The sequence below is a fragment of the Amblyomma maculatum genome, chromosome 1 (assembly GCF_055883805.1).
Source record: "Amblyomma maculatum isolate TAMU_Amacu chromosome 1, ASM5588380v1, whole genome shotgun sequence".
Taxonomy (NCBI): Eukaryota; Metazoa; Arthropoda; class Arachnida; order Ixodida; family Ixodidae; genus Amblyomma; species Amblyomma maculatum.
The window spans coordinates 397432244-397445931 of record NC_139344.1 but is presented as its reverse complement, the minus strand read 5'-3'; positions in this window follow the sequence as shown (position 1 = coordinate 397445931).

Below are 13688 nucleotides of genomic sequence, written 5' to 3'. Positions count from 1 at the left end.
ACGACAGCCATCGTCCGCTCCTCCCACCCCATCCTTACCCTCCCTCGAGTCTCCAACCTCAGCTCTGCACTTTCTCCTGCCGTTCTCTTCAGACGACGGCGACCTTACAGAAGCGATAGTGTGTGAAATGAAATCTGGGTATGCTTGTACGAATTCAAAGCGCCGTAGATGGCGGCCCCCCTCTCACCCTCTCCCCGGTCCCCTCTTCTCCCTTCGCTCCCTCTTTCTCATCCTTCGAAATTCTCTCATGGGAGAAGTCGAGACGAAGGAAGAACGTCTCGTCGCCATCGAAGCTACTTGTTTTGTAATTTCTCACGGACGGCTTGCACTGATTGCTCGGGGGTTATTTACTTCTCTTATTTAATGTTTTGACGAGGAAAACTTTCGGCGTTTATTTTTTTGTTGCGGTTTACACGATAAATAAGAGCTAGGCTTTCTCGCTCGGCATATTCTCTCTCACAGCTTTCACATTTCTATTCAGGCGATCGCGACCCGCATATGCGAAGTACTCAATATGCATTGTTCGGGAGAAATATGCGAATGCATTTTCGACGCGGGGATGCCACTCCCGATAAAAAAACACTAAGCTGCGCAGGAAGCCATTCTTTCCAGATCAAACTCCGTTGCTTTTCTCCGGAGAAGTAAATAACGAAGACCGGCAGAAAAATGCATCAGCGGTTTTCGGGACGTTGATTTGCTCTTTCGTCTTATTTGTAATCTCGAACGAAGTTTACTAACGGCGCTACGTTTGGCGCATTCTGCATTATTACGGAAAGTCCTAGGTTCCACGATCCTTAATGAGGAATAATGATACTTTCTTTTGAGAAATTCCACCCTCGGTGAGAGCAACGGTACGAAACTTATACGAATCATCTCAAGAGCGATCCGTAAATACAGTCTGGAGAATGTCTTTTCGATAGCATTTATTTTGTGTTAGGCCGAGATCCTAGCCAATTTTTCTTTTTCTTTTTTACTTAGCTCAATTCTCTTTAGACAAAATTTGTGGCACGCTGGCGTCTGTTAGGCTTGTGAAGCAGTTTTTCTCGCGAGCAACGGCCGTTTCAACGTATCAGTTACCCGACTCAAATGTGCTCTCTCTCTCTCTCTTTTCGGATCTCTGAATGTGAAAGTTGATATTCCCTATAGCAGCAAAATTGAATGAACGATTTCTTCTTTACTCCACCCATTTCGCTCTCTACTTTTGCGGTGACTGTGCTTTTTTGCCCATAAGGCGTGCCTTTCGGGTATAGAACTCTGATTGAAACCACAGTCAATAATCAGGTAAACACATATACACACAAAAAAAAAAAGCTGCTAACTTGAAAACTTTCAAAAACAGCAACAAAAGAAGCATTACTAAAAAAATAAATATGAAGTGCATATTCGGGGCTGTGTTTTGGCAACGAAAAAGAGGTTTATCCTATCGTTTTGACCTGTCGCTTCCGTTAATGACGTTTCCGTTCCGCACCGAGAGTTTTACCAGTGCCCCAATTCTTTCTTTCTTTACAATTATTTCATTCACTGGCTCGTCTCGGTCCTCCCTGCTTGCGCTTTCTGCAAAACATTTCTCTTGAAATCGCTACGCATATTTTTGTTGTTACTTATTACTTTCTTTGTATGTGCGTGTGGGGGCGAAAAGAACTGTGCATGCGATTATGAATGCGATAGGAGCCAACAATAAGGCAAATTCCCTGAGCGAAACGTTATGCCTCTCCGCCAACCACAGGCCGCCCGCCAACCATTCCATGATTCGCGGTTTTTCTCAACTGAGCGCATTTCCGATGGTTGAACTTATTTTTGTTTTTGTTTTTTGGAAACCCATAACTCGTCTCGGCGGTGCTCCCACGCCAGCATAAGTTTACCTCTTATAGAGAGGGAGAATGTTTATTTTTCTCGGATCTCGATTTGCGATTCGAGATGCACGCACAATTTTCGAAATGCGCCTGAGAGATAGTATTTGCATGTTTCTCTTCACCCTTGAGGCTCTTCTTCTCTCACGCTGTTTGAATCTTGTTTGTGCGCGTAGAAGTTTTCGTTGCTTGCTTTTCTTTCCCGTCCCATTTTGCCCTATTTAATTAATTTCGTGCCGCGCGGGTTTGGCTGTTCACTTTATTGAACTTGGTAAACATGCGTGCATACACATCGGTGATCAGTGAGTGTACTGGCTCTGAGTTTTTATTAATTGTTCGTTATTCATCTGTCTACAGAACAGCTCGTCTTGTGGTCGGATTTCTCGTCCCTGATTGCATCACCAACCTATTAACGTTCTCAAAGAAGAAAAGCAGCGAAGTGAATTCATTCTGCAACTGTTTGTGTTCGCGTTGAAACTCTTCTCTTGCATTTTACGTACCTGGTTATAATGATGGATTTAAATATGACTGCATCTTCCATATTTCAAGATTGCGGAGTCTGGGCATAAAACGTCTTGAAAGCAACTTGAATCGCTCAATTATTGCTGCACCAAAACGCATTTTGCAATAAAACTCCGACTTGGAGACATCGAAAGTGCATTCAGCTATCACTATTCTTCGATAGAATAAAAAATTGCTCGGAACTAACAAAGATTCACGAACATATAAATCAAATTTTCACGTTGCGGTACGCATGGTAGCGAATTTCGTAAACAAAGAGGGTGAAAAATTGATATTTCTCTCTTGCACTCTCACGCATTCCATTTCCTAGCCTTCCTAAGCACGCATTGCGGGATATGCAACGGAGTAAAAATACACTGTTGTGGTGAAAACGATGCAAAACATAAATTAGAGCGACTTGGTATATATTTTCGGAAACTTCAACAGTACTGCGACAGGGGGCAAAGGAAAGAGGACAAGTGATACTGTCGACTGAAAGCATAATCGGAAAGACATGGCTAATGTACACTCTCCATCTTCAAGCCGACGCTCATCTGGCTTCACGCGCACAAAAATAATAATAACAATATGCGTTAATTTAGAGAGCTTATTATAGTATTTAAAAGTTATGAATAAGTAGAGAAAATGTGCTCACGCACGTGTCTCAGTTATTGTAACAATATGAGTCTAATGTGCTTCTAATAATTTTCTTGTCAACTGAACTTCTGTTTTATATAGAATCTTAGTACTATCGAAAAGAAGTATTCAAGCATATTTACGCGACGGACTGGAAATCTTAAGATCACATTCCCAGTAAACTAAGGCCAAGTTCGAAGAAAGAGTATTTTTTACTAAGAATTGTTATGCTGTCGCAGTCACGTGTTTAAGCATTTGCCGGTTAGCGCTATATTGTTTCAAATGTTTCGCAATGCAATTTGTGGTCATCTGTGAATAGAAGACCCATTTCTTGTGTCAAATTATTTAGCGGTTTCACAATATTTTAGGCCCAGTAAACCGCATATGAGCGGTATGTTTAGTATTTGTGTGGAGGACATACTTTATTCGTTACCACATGATAGGCTTCCCCAATATGTTAGCAGATGTATAGAGACGATGAAGAGGCTTTCTTCTCCAAATGCAGGTCCTCTGTCATTGTTGTTTTTTTTTAGCTTTCCCTTTTTACCTTCACTACACTTTGATTGACTAGGAATGCATACTTTATATTCAAAAACCACAGGCGTGCATTGGCTTGAAAGTAGCTCGGTTGCTAAGCAATACCTTTCTGTCCTGTGTGGACAGGGCTGCCAATAACTGAGATGACAGTGTTAAACACCTCCTCCGATATGTGGACGATATTAACTTATTTTTGTTGATAGCTTTGACCTGAAGACAGGTAGATAACATTTTTAAGACTTTTGTATGCGGAGCAGTTATGGCTTATAATTTACCATTCAAACTCTGGCTGGACATGACTCAGCTGTAATATTTGGACAGCCACATCCACTTATATCAATATCGCTAGAACAAAGATTATGGGGGACATATAACGTGAATACAAGGGTCCTAGCAGGATGTCCCTAATATCACCCTCCCACGTGAAAGGAAAGGCCCGAGTTGGCAGCTCCTGCCTAACGTAATGTCAGCCTACCCAACGTTCACTCAGTGCGTGGCCATGTCAGCTGCCAGCTGCAGCCTGCCAGCGCCATGCTCGGGAGTTTTCGCTCACAACGCCAAAGACGGCAGTCGGTCGTCGATGCCGGGTTATCGGTGAACGGTGCATGTAACGCTCTCGCGTTTATATATTGGATATAACAACGAACTATCATGGCACCACCAGCTTTTTTATGCTTTGTATGGTAAAATAAACTGCTTATAAAATGCTGTCATATCGCAATGACATCTAACCACTCGAAGCAACCTTAAAAGAGTCAAGAACATAGAAACGCTATAATCATACCAGCCAAATCATGCTCACAGTGCCAAAGCGCGAGCACGAGAAGCCGGCTAAGCCGGCCGACGGATCAACCCAGTGCTGTGGAAGTGAAAACAGTATGAGGCCGCGCACACAGACATCGTGTATCGTCCTTGCTGGGTACTCATACAACGGCGGCGCAGAGAGGAAACAACGGGCTTTCCGACGTGTATCCTTCGATGAAGCGGTCCATTATTAACGTTTCTGAATGTGCGCCTCTCGTAGGTAACGGAGCCGATGCATCGCTCTATACGTATAACCCCGTCAATCATTGAGGTGCACGCGCATGGCACGGTTCTCGTTTTCTATTGCACTGTGACTGCACCTTCAGCCGTGCAAGCTCGTCGGATTTCCCTGTAAGAATAGCTTCTGGAAAGCGGGCTTCGTTGGGAAAACTGGTGATGCGAAGGGGCAAATATTTGCGACGCTGCCATCACTTTAATGATAATGGTGGCAGATCGAGACTGGAAGCATTCTTGCATGTTTGCAATGCAATCGCAAAAAATATATATATATATATAAATAAATAAAAGAAGAAGGTATTGCCTAAGGCGATAACCTCAGCTGTCTCCCGCACTGACAGGCACTATGAACAGAGACCCATGCGAAATAATCCTTTTGGTGTTTCATTTCTGCTAAAGATCGCCACCTCTTGCGGCCAGTAATTAGGTACCCTGTAGAGAGACGTGAACGAAATACCACGTGAACCGGCAAGTCAAAGCTGGTCGACACGAATTTTTCCTTCAATAAATAAATCAACACAAAGCTACTTTGTGGTGTTTAAACGCTCTAAATTTAGTCATCCTTTCTTTTTTTTTTTTTGGTATAACCTGGTTGCAGATGTCAGTTATATTCATATACAATGATATTTTCTTGCCTAACTGTTATAAGTGGGTTTTACTGCTTAAGAATATGAGTTGAAAGGGTTCACGTTAATTTGTATTTTCGACAGCGGTCGGAATAGGCTTTGTTATGTTAATAATCAGGGCATTCAAAATAGGTGCAGCCTAGTTCTGTCGTGTTTGTGATTAGCAATTACTATGTGATTCGTTCTAAGAATTTATAAGAGTTTCAAACAGCAAGTCCAATGAATAAGAACAGCGGCATTATGAGCGATGTGAATAAAACATTTGCCCTGAATAAAATCCTGGAAACTTTTGTCAGTTGGTAAAGGCCATTTACCGGGGTGCTTCAGTAGGAAGAATAAGAAGTATGTGGTAATACCAATTCTCCCACCGAATAAATCAAGTATAGAGTAATACTGGGCAAAGGTTTTGATTTGGGCTCCTTGATAATGTAGTAAAATTTTGTGCTATTGTTGATAGTAGAAGAGCTACGGAATAAAACAAAGAACAACTAAATGTAAAAAAAAAATGATGCAAAACAAAGTGTGATTTGCAGTTTGCGCCATGGGCGAAGGTAAACGTACATGACGTTCATTTTACTCGTGGCAATAATTATGCAAGGGAAACCGGGAAATGCTTAAATATGCAATTTCAGCCTCATAACACGTCTTTAAAAGCTGCTCTTTCTTCCAACTTAGCCTTACATTAGAGAGATTGCGATCGAAATCATTACAGTCTGTTGACTAAAAATACACGCATATAGCTATTTTTATTTTTGGAAAGACTCACGAGGCGGCAGTGGGCGGAATTGGTAACAATGAATGGAAACGCAGTGCGCACAATCACGGCCTTACCAAAACTTACCCCTATCCCTATTCTCCAAGGATTTGCACATCTGAATACGTTGACAGAATTAATTGAGCAACGAGAGGCAACAAGGGATATGAAGCGAAAGTATGTTATGCCCATAGCATCCGTGTGCGACAAAGTGACAGTGCAAATACCAACAATGGCTGACCCCCCTCCGTGGGAATTCATGACTATTACGACAAACAAGACTACTCGCCTTCGTCGTAAAGAAAAGCTGGCACCTCGACCTCTGGTTGATGTACTTCCAGGTACCTGCATTGCATATACGGAGGCATCGATTATAGAAAATGGCGGCAGAACAGCAGCTACTAGCCCAACACATATTGAACTAAAAGTACATAATAAATATCTATCAGATTGCCCGGACCTGCTCGTGATGAAACGTTATGCAATCCGCGATGCTATGAAGGTCTTAAATAAAATAGATTCCATAACAGACCCCCACATCTATACAAACTACTTAGCCGCCATAAAACAACTGAAGAAAGTGACAGGGATACTATGTGTAACCCAGAAAATCCCCGCACTCAATAATAATTAAAAAAAAAAGGTACGCATCCAGATACATCGGGCACAATAAGAGGCTGAGAACAGTGAACAGGGAAATGTTGACCACCTCACACACGAAGTTCCAAACACTAATGCACCCCCCCCCCCCCCCCCCCCCCCCAGGCTTCTTTTTGATGCCTACTCCGCTGTTCCCATCTTAGCATCTTCTTTCAGGAAAAGTACACGTGCCCTCATTCACCCGTGTACTTTACCCCTCTCTCATAACTTAACGAGATTAGAGGAGGTTTTCCTTAGAAGGATAAGAGCTGGGGCGGCTCTTACCCCGTCGGTAACATGCCGATGGGAATCTCAAGAAGACATCGGACCCACAACATGCCCGAAGTGTTCCACACCAGCTGCAGAAGTGGATGTTCGCCACTTGCTGTGGACTTTTGCATGGGACAAGGGCATCAAGGACACAGATTCTGCAGGAAGTGGGACTAACCGCAACAAGGGAAGAGGACTTCTCCAAATGGCTCACCGACAACGATAAGAGCAGGAGCCCTCTCCGGTTCCTTGCGGAAAATAATTTGCATGAGTTTTTATAATATGCCTTATGGCAAGCTTGCGTAATAATAAATACGTATAGCTATTTTCAGTAGTAATAACATTCTGTTCAGACATAACGATTAGTGGACGAGAGAATTATGTGAGTTATGTCATACTGACAAGAACTGCGTCCCGACGTTGTTCCGTACTTGCTCTTCACTGCAATGAACGATGGAGCCAACATCATGGAGACACAGAAGCACCGCTGTACTGTACTCCAAGTGGATACCCTTATATTTTGCGGCTGGAAGGGTAGACTCAGTTTAGCTAGAACCCAACTGGCACATTATTTCGCAGTGGTCTTAACTCCGACTGCACAGACAGCACAATGCGCTTTCCGACCCGGGGGCAGTTCTGCACTGTTGATGCTGAGGAACGATATGCTCGAGCTCAGTCCGGAAGTGGCCCCTGCATTTGACAGCCCTCCCCGTAGCTGAGGACTAAGAACAGTCTCTGGGACAGTTTTGATCCGCATCACAAGTTATCATGCGGGGTATCCTGATCCTCCTGCCATTTTTACGCTTCATTTTTATTTTTATTTTTTGTATCCTTACCATTCAGAAGATTATTGTGCTACCGAAGCTGGCAGCGTCCAGGCCTAGCACACCATTGTATTCAAGTAGAGAAGCGCTGGTTCTGTGTATATTTACAACCAGGGGAAGGTGTGCTACTGTGATCAGCAAGTACGGGGCAACGCCTTGGTTACCTGCAAGGGCTCAACTTGCATAATTACTTTCTTGTTTAAAACAAAATGTACCTGGTGAAACATTCAGAAACAAATGGCTTTACATGGTACTGTGCAAGTTAGTAGTAGTTGTTGTTCTTGCCCTCATAAAAATGGCGCATTTTTTATATTGTCACGGTGCCTTCCTCGTCTTCACTGTGCGCTGATCGCGACCGCGCGTGTTTCCTCGAGGATAAAAAAAAATCGTTGGGATTTAGCTCTGGTTAACCCTAGTTGAATTGTGATAGCAACGGCGGAAGCTTCTTTTGCCTGCTACATTATTCCCCTATCATGCCCTATCAGTGTAAGGTGCTACATCATTGGAAACACTTAAGCTCATTATTTAAGAGTATAACGTGAGAGCGTAAGTTACTAGCCCACATATAAATGAGAAGGGTTTTTTTTTTAGTCGATATTTATTGCCTCAGGGCATCAGTAGGACATGAGATGAAGGATAAATGAATGATTAAATGAATGGAAAAAGGTTGGCTGATTTTATGAAGTCAAGAAGTGAGCGATGATGAGGTCCCTGCGTCCAAGTGACGTATGAGGCAGGATTGGTTGCTGAAAAGCCAGCTATGCTCAGGTGCCGAATTCGTGTTGGTTTGAGTTCAATGAGAAGTGTTCAATGCTGCTGAACCGAATGTGGAGTGAAAGCATTAGCTGCGGGTGACCGAACGTTCTTCATCTTCTTCATTTTTTTCTTCGTCTTCTTCTTCATCGCCTTCTTCATCTTCTTCGTCTTAGTCTTCTTCGTCCTCTTCTTCTTCATTTTCTTCATCTTATTCGTCTTCTTCGCGGCTGTGCAAGGTCAAACGTGGCCCTTCCCGGAACTACGCGATGGGTCGAAACCTGGCGTAGTATTGCTTCTTCATTTTCTTCTTAGTCTTCTTCTTCTTTTTCGTCTTCTTCGTCTTAATCTTCCTCGTCTTCTTCATCTTATTCGTCTTCTTCGCGGCTGTGCAAGATCAAACGTGACCCTTCCTGTGACTACGCGATGGGTAGAAACCTGGCGTAGTATTGCTATCGCAAAAACTGAAGTTCTTCGGCTGGACAGCTGACGCTCAACCTCTGGCTTCCAGAGTCCGCTGCCGCTGTGCGATCCTTGGCGATTTTTGTACAGACATAACTCCGTGAAAATGCTTACTAGAAACACTTAATTACGCAATTGATTGTGGATAGGCCTCAGAAGGTTAATTTTCTCTACTTTAGAATTATTATTATTTTTTTTTTTTTTTGCAGATTCACCTTATATTGTGTGATCTCTTGAATACATTTATAGAATTATTTGCCCTCTAGTAAACTTAGAGAAATAGATGAATTGAATACTATTAGAGCATAACATTTTATAAGAATTTCAAAATTTCAACTTTCTGTATCTTCTAAGGTTTATGTTTAAACAAAAATAAAACAGAGTTAGTTTTCTGGAGTGACTAGATTTTGCTACCATTTGCAAACTTAAAATGGCGGCGACGGGCAGAAAGAAAAAAAAATGTTTTCTTCAGAAACAGTTTGGGATAATGTTCGTCATATAACAAAATAAACCGTGATTTTTCAAAAATAAATCGAAGACGGTCGAGCGCACAGCCTGGATCAGCTGGTGTGGCATATGACACTTCTGCGTGCTTATCCGTGAGGAGCAGAGAGCTACCTCGTCTGTCATTTTTCTTTTATTATGAAAGACGTGCTCTCATCTGATCGCATTAGTATTCCGTTTACATTGCACTTCGTCAGTTCTGTAAGATGAGCAAACTGAATTTGATTTTGAGACATGGTAAAAAAGAACGTGACGGGCAAAAGAAATGTCACGTTCCCACACGGTAAATGTGCCACTTCTCAGCGTTAATTAGAGAGAAATACAAATTGCATCACCTCCAGTGATGCAGTTCTTAGACATTTATGTTTGCACTATGGCGTTTTCTGGAAGGTTTCGAGGCAATATTGTTGCAATCCAGCCGTCGTTGAATATAATTTACGGCTCAGACATAGTTGACAGTGCCGTCTCGGATACACGAGCCAGAAGTTGCATCTTTCAGTATGTCTTAGAAAGCAAAACAAATGAGGTTAAAACGGTGCAAAGCTGTCGAGCCCATCTCAGCCGTGAGAAGGGCCAGGTTTAGCAACGACACGGATGCGAACTCATCTCTTGAGGCCCATGATGATACTTTTCCTTACATCTCCTGTGCCCGTCTGGGTGTCCGCAAGAGTGCCATAGCTGTAATCATTTCGCAATCACCCAAAGATATCAACAGGTGGTGGAAGGCGGCAGCCGGCCGCACTGACTGAAACATTCACGTCTCTAAGTAGCTGGTCCAGAACGAAGCAGTATCTTCACTTTGCGGCGAAAGTTGGACAACACATTTCCACGTGTGTGAAGCGATCCTCGGCAAAAAACAACAGACGCGCGAGGCATGTAACGGCTTGTTACGGAATGCACACGGGACGCGGCATTGCGGGTTTCTCGGAACGCTATGTTGCGGGCGGCTGCCCTTTCGAAACATCGTGACTCTCACAAGGGCCTCATCAAACCGGACGAGTTTCAGGAGGACGCGATAACAATACTCAATGTGCCTGCGTGCGTGCGCGTGTGTTTATATTTATAGCCTTCCCTCCGTACAGACGGGACCGTGTTACACGCTGGCAGACCTCCCACCGAGAACCCGTCTTCTCGAGCGCGCAAGCGGGCTACGAGCGAGCAGGTGGCGAGTGAGGCCATTCGGATAACTGTTGCACGCGTACGTATGTAAGGACTCCATTACGGCGGCAGTTTGCGGTCTGCGCATAAACCTGTGCACGTACCGCAGGCTTTGGGCGCCTGCTTGCCGAGTCAGCCGCCGCGAAACCCAGTGGCGCTCGCAGAAGAGCAGACAGTTTTAGTTTCACGTACGTGGGAGCTTAGCGTACGTGAAGCGCCTACGTGTGACCAGTGCGCATGCGCAGAACGTGAAGAGTCCGCGGGACGTTTACGGACGTACGTGAGATTCGGATTTTCACGTTGGCGTCTTTACGTTGCTGGCGTACGTAGAGTTGACAACATGGCGACGCCCTGCCCGCCCGCTTCACAGCAATAACAGCTTCACCGCTAATTCCTCGGCGCGATATCGTGTTCTAAACGGTTGTATTCGCTTTCAGCTTACCCAATCTTACCCTCGCGTAAAGTTTCAAGTGACGAACAGCCTTTTTTTTTTAGATAGAAGGACGATTTTTCAGCTGTTAAGCCTGACGCAAAAGCGTTTGTCGTCGTCATAGCAACGATCTCGCGAGATCACGCCAAACCAGAGTTGAGCGAGAAGTGGCTAGAGTGCCAGATGCAAGCCAGCAGCCAACCAGAGCCAATCTGTTGTAGGGGGAAGGTTGGGAAGTTGTAAGCATGAGTTCTGTTGGTTCTGTTGCCCAGCGAATTCGCTTCTCCAAAAGCGACGATCTGGATATGCTTCGCGACGTGAGAGAATGTAATCCATTCGAAAACTGCATGCGACACGCAGTGCGGTGGACGCATATAGGTATGCGCCTGTCGAAGGCAAAAAGCAAAGCCTCGATGTCATAGCGCGAACCGCTAATTGTTCACTGTATAGAGCAACGACGTTGAGAACAGCAATTTACAATCCGACCGACTCTTGGCTACGGCCGCAGCGTGGCTCGGCTCAAGGCAGCTCGACTAAACAAAATTAGTTTTGTTCATCTGTACTAGATGGCGCGGCATAACACGTACGCAGTTTTTCGAGGCTTGTATGAAAGGTCCATACATTTTGCTTCACGTACACGTAGACACGTACGTGAAACTAAAAGCAGTCCTGGCGTAATGCGCGTAGCGCACGTAAACTTCTCACGTTTGCGTGCGTAACTCTGTACGTACGTGAAACTAAAACTGTCTATGCAGTCACGAAACGAGGTAATTCATCGTTGTTTGGAGCCCGTTGAAGTGGGGAGATACGCGGGTTTGAAATTTGTGTGGTTAAGGTACCCGCAGCTGGGGAGGATTCAGGTTAACTAGTGATCCATGAGATAGCCCTTTCTGCTATAGTTGACGTAGTTGGACTTGTGGTGGTGTAGTTATGATGATGGTGGTGACGGTGATAGTGGTGATGACGGAGGTGGATCACTGAGATCGTGAAGTTGACGTAGCTGGAGTCCCTGGTCTGGTGTTGGCAGTGATGAAGCCATAAAACAATTCCATCTAAGCAGGGCAAAGTCTCTGTCTTTGACCCTCAGTCAGGGTCACCGTATGTACTTTCAAGAAGAATTTATTCACTTCCACTAAGGCATGAGAACATATACTTGTACGCACTCTTATAAAGCCGTTACAAGATAAGACACGGTGTGATGTAAGTGATGCAGCAGAGTTCTTGGAAGATGTTTCTCACGAAGGAAGATAAGGTAAACGGGTCAACAAAATGTAGACCATCTTTTATACGCTATCCCTCTTTATAAGTAATTATTGTCCCATATCTGGACTGGTAGCAGTGATAGACTTTATCCTATCTACATTTTCACACCACCTGCTCTCGCACATTAAATATTAATGTGCGAGAACAGGCGGTACCGTAAGCTGTGGATTTATTAGCGGACGCTGTGGTGGCCTGGCCGATAGATCATTTCTGCCGGTCAGGGCTATCTCTGAGTAGGGCGTTCTCTCATTGCTGCTCGAGGAAAGGATTTCGGTTAGAGGAAACACTAAGACTCTGTTGGCGGGCCCGCGTCACGTGATGCAAGGTGGATATCACCCTGTAGTTTGTGGCATTGTGGCAGTTGGGTAAGCATAGGGAGCAGTTTACGCAAAAATGGGAAATGATTCTGTCCCAGTCCATGTCTAACTGGCTCAGACCACCGCTCAGTCAGACCAGCAGTGAAAACTAGGAGCAGCTCATACCCGTGCCCGACTACCTTTAAAAGAGATCCTCGAGGCGTACTACGGACATCCATTTGCACCACAACAGCAGCCAACCGGGAGGAGCTCTTCCGATTCGAGACGCCTGTCAGCGCGAAGACGCACTGCCTTTACAGAGGTGCGTTTTCAGTGGTTCCGCATCCGTTCTCCGGCTAGCGTCATCCTTCCTCAGAGGGAATTCAGCAGCCGCGGTTTCGGATCAAGTCGGCGAGACCGATACAGAAATTCTCGGTGCCTCTGCGCTCACAGGGCCACAGGAACAACAGACCCAAATGTGGCACAGCAAAATAAAAAGAAGGAATTACACGAAATGCGGCCCACAGTCCGCAATGGACGGAAGGCGGCGTTCTCGCAACCATCAGAGCGGGACAAAATAAGTCGGCAAGAGCCAATCGAAACGAATCCAACAAACAATCGAGGTCTTCGCGTGCGAAGCTGGAAATGATGGATGACCCGCCGTTCGATCTGGCGGGTAGCTGGCGCGCGCCCATACACATCCAGGGGAGCAGCCGGGGCTTCCTCGTGAGAACAGTGCGTCCCGAAAGTACACGCTCGACCAAAAGGATGATGAAGAACAACGAAGAAAACAACGGATAACACGAAAGCACGCACGTGGAGGAGGAAGCGGGGCACGAACACGATGACCGACGGAGGCGTAGATGGCCGCGTGAGGGCCACCGCGAGCCGTCGAAGCCCGCTTGGCTAAAGCCTTCCAGTTTGTTCGGGATTTTGTTGTCGTTGTTGGCGGCGATCCTGCGGGGCTCACCGCGCCCGCCGCCACTGCCTATCGGTCCCTTTGGTGTGAGTGCTAGCGTGGTCGGCGTGTCGGCGTTGGCCCCAAGTGCGCCGTGCCGGTGGCGGACGCATCGTCGCGCTGTCGTCGGAATATGGTTATTAACGACGTCGACGGGGGCGGAAGGATGCCGTGAAAAATGGCGCG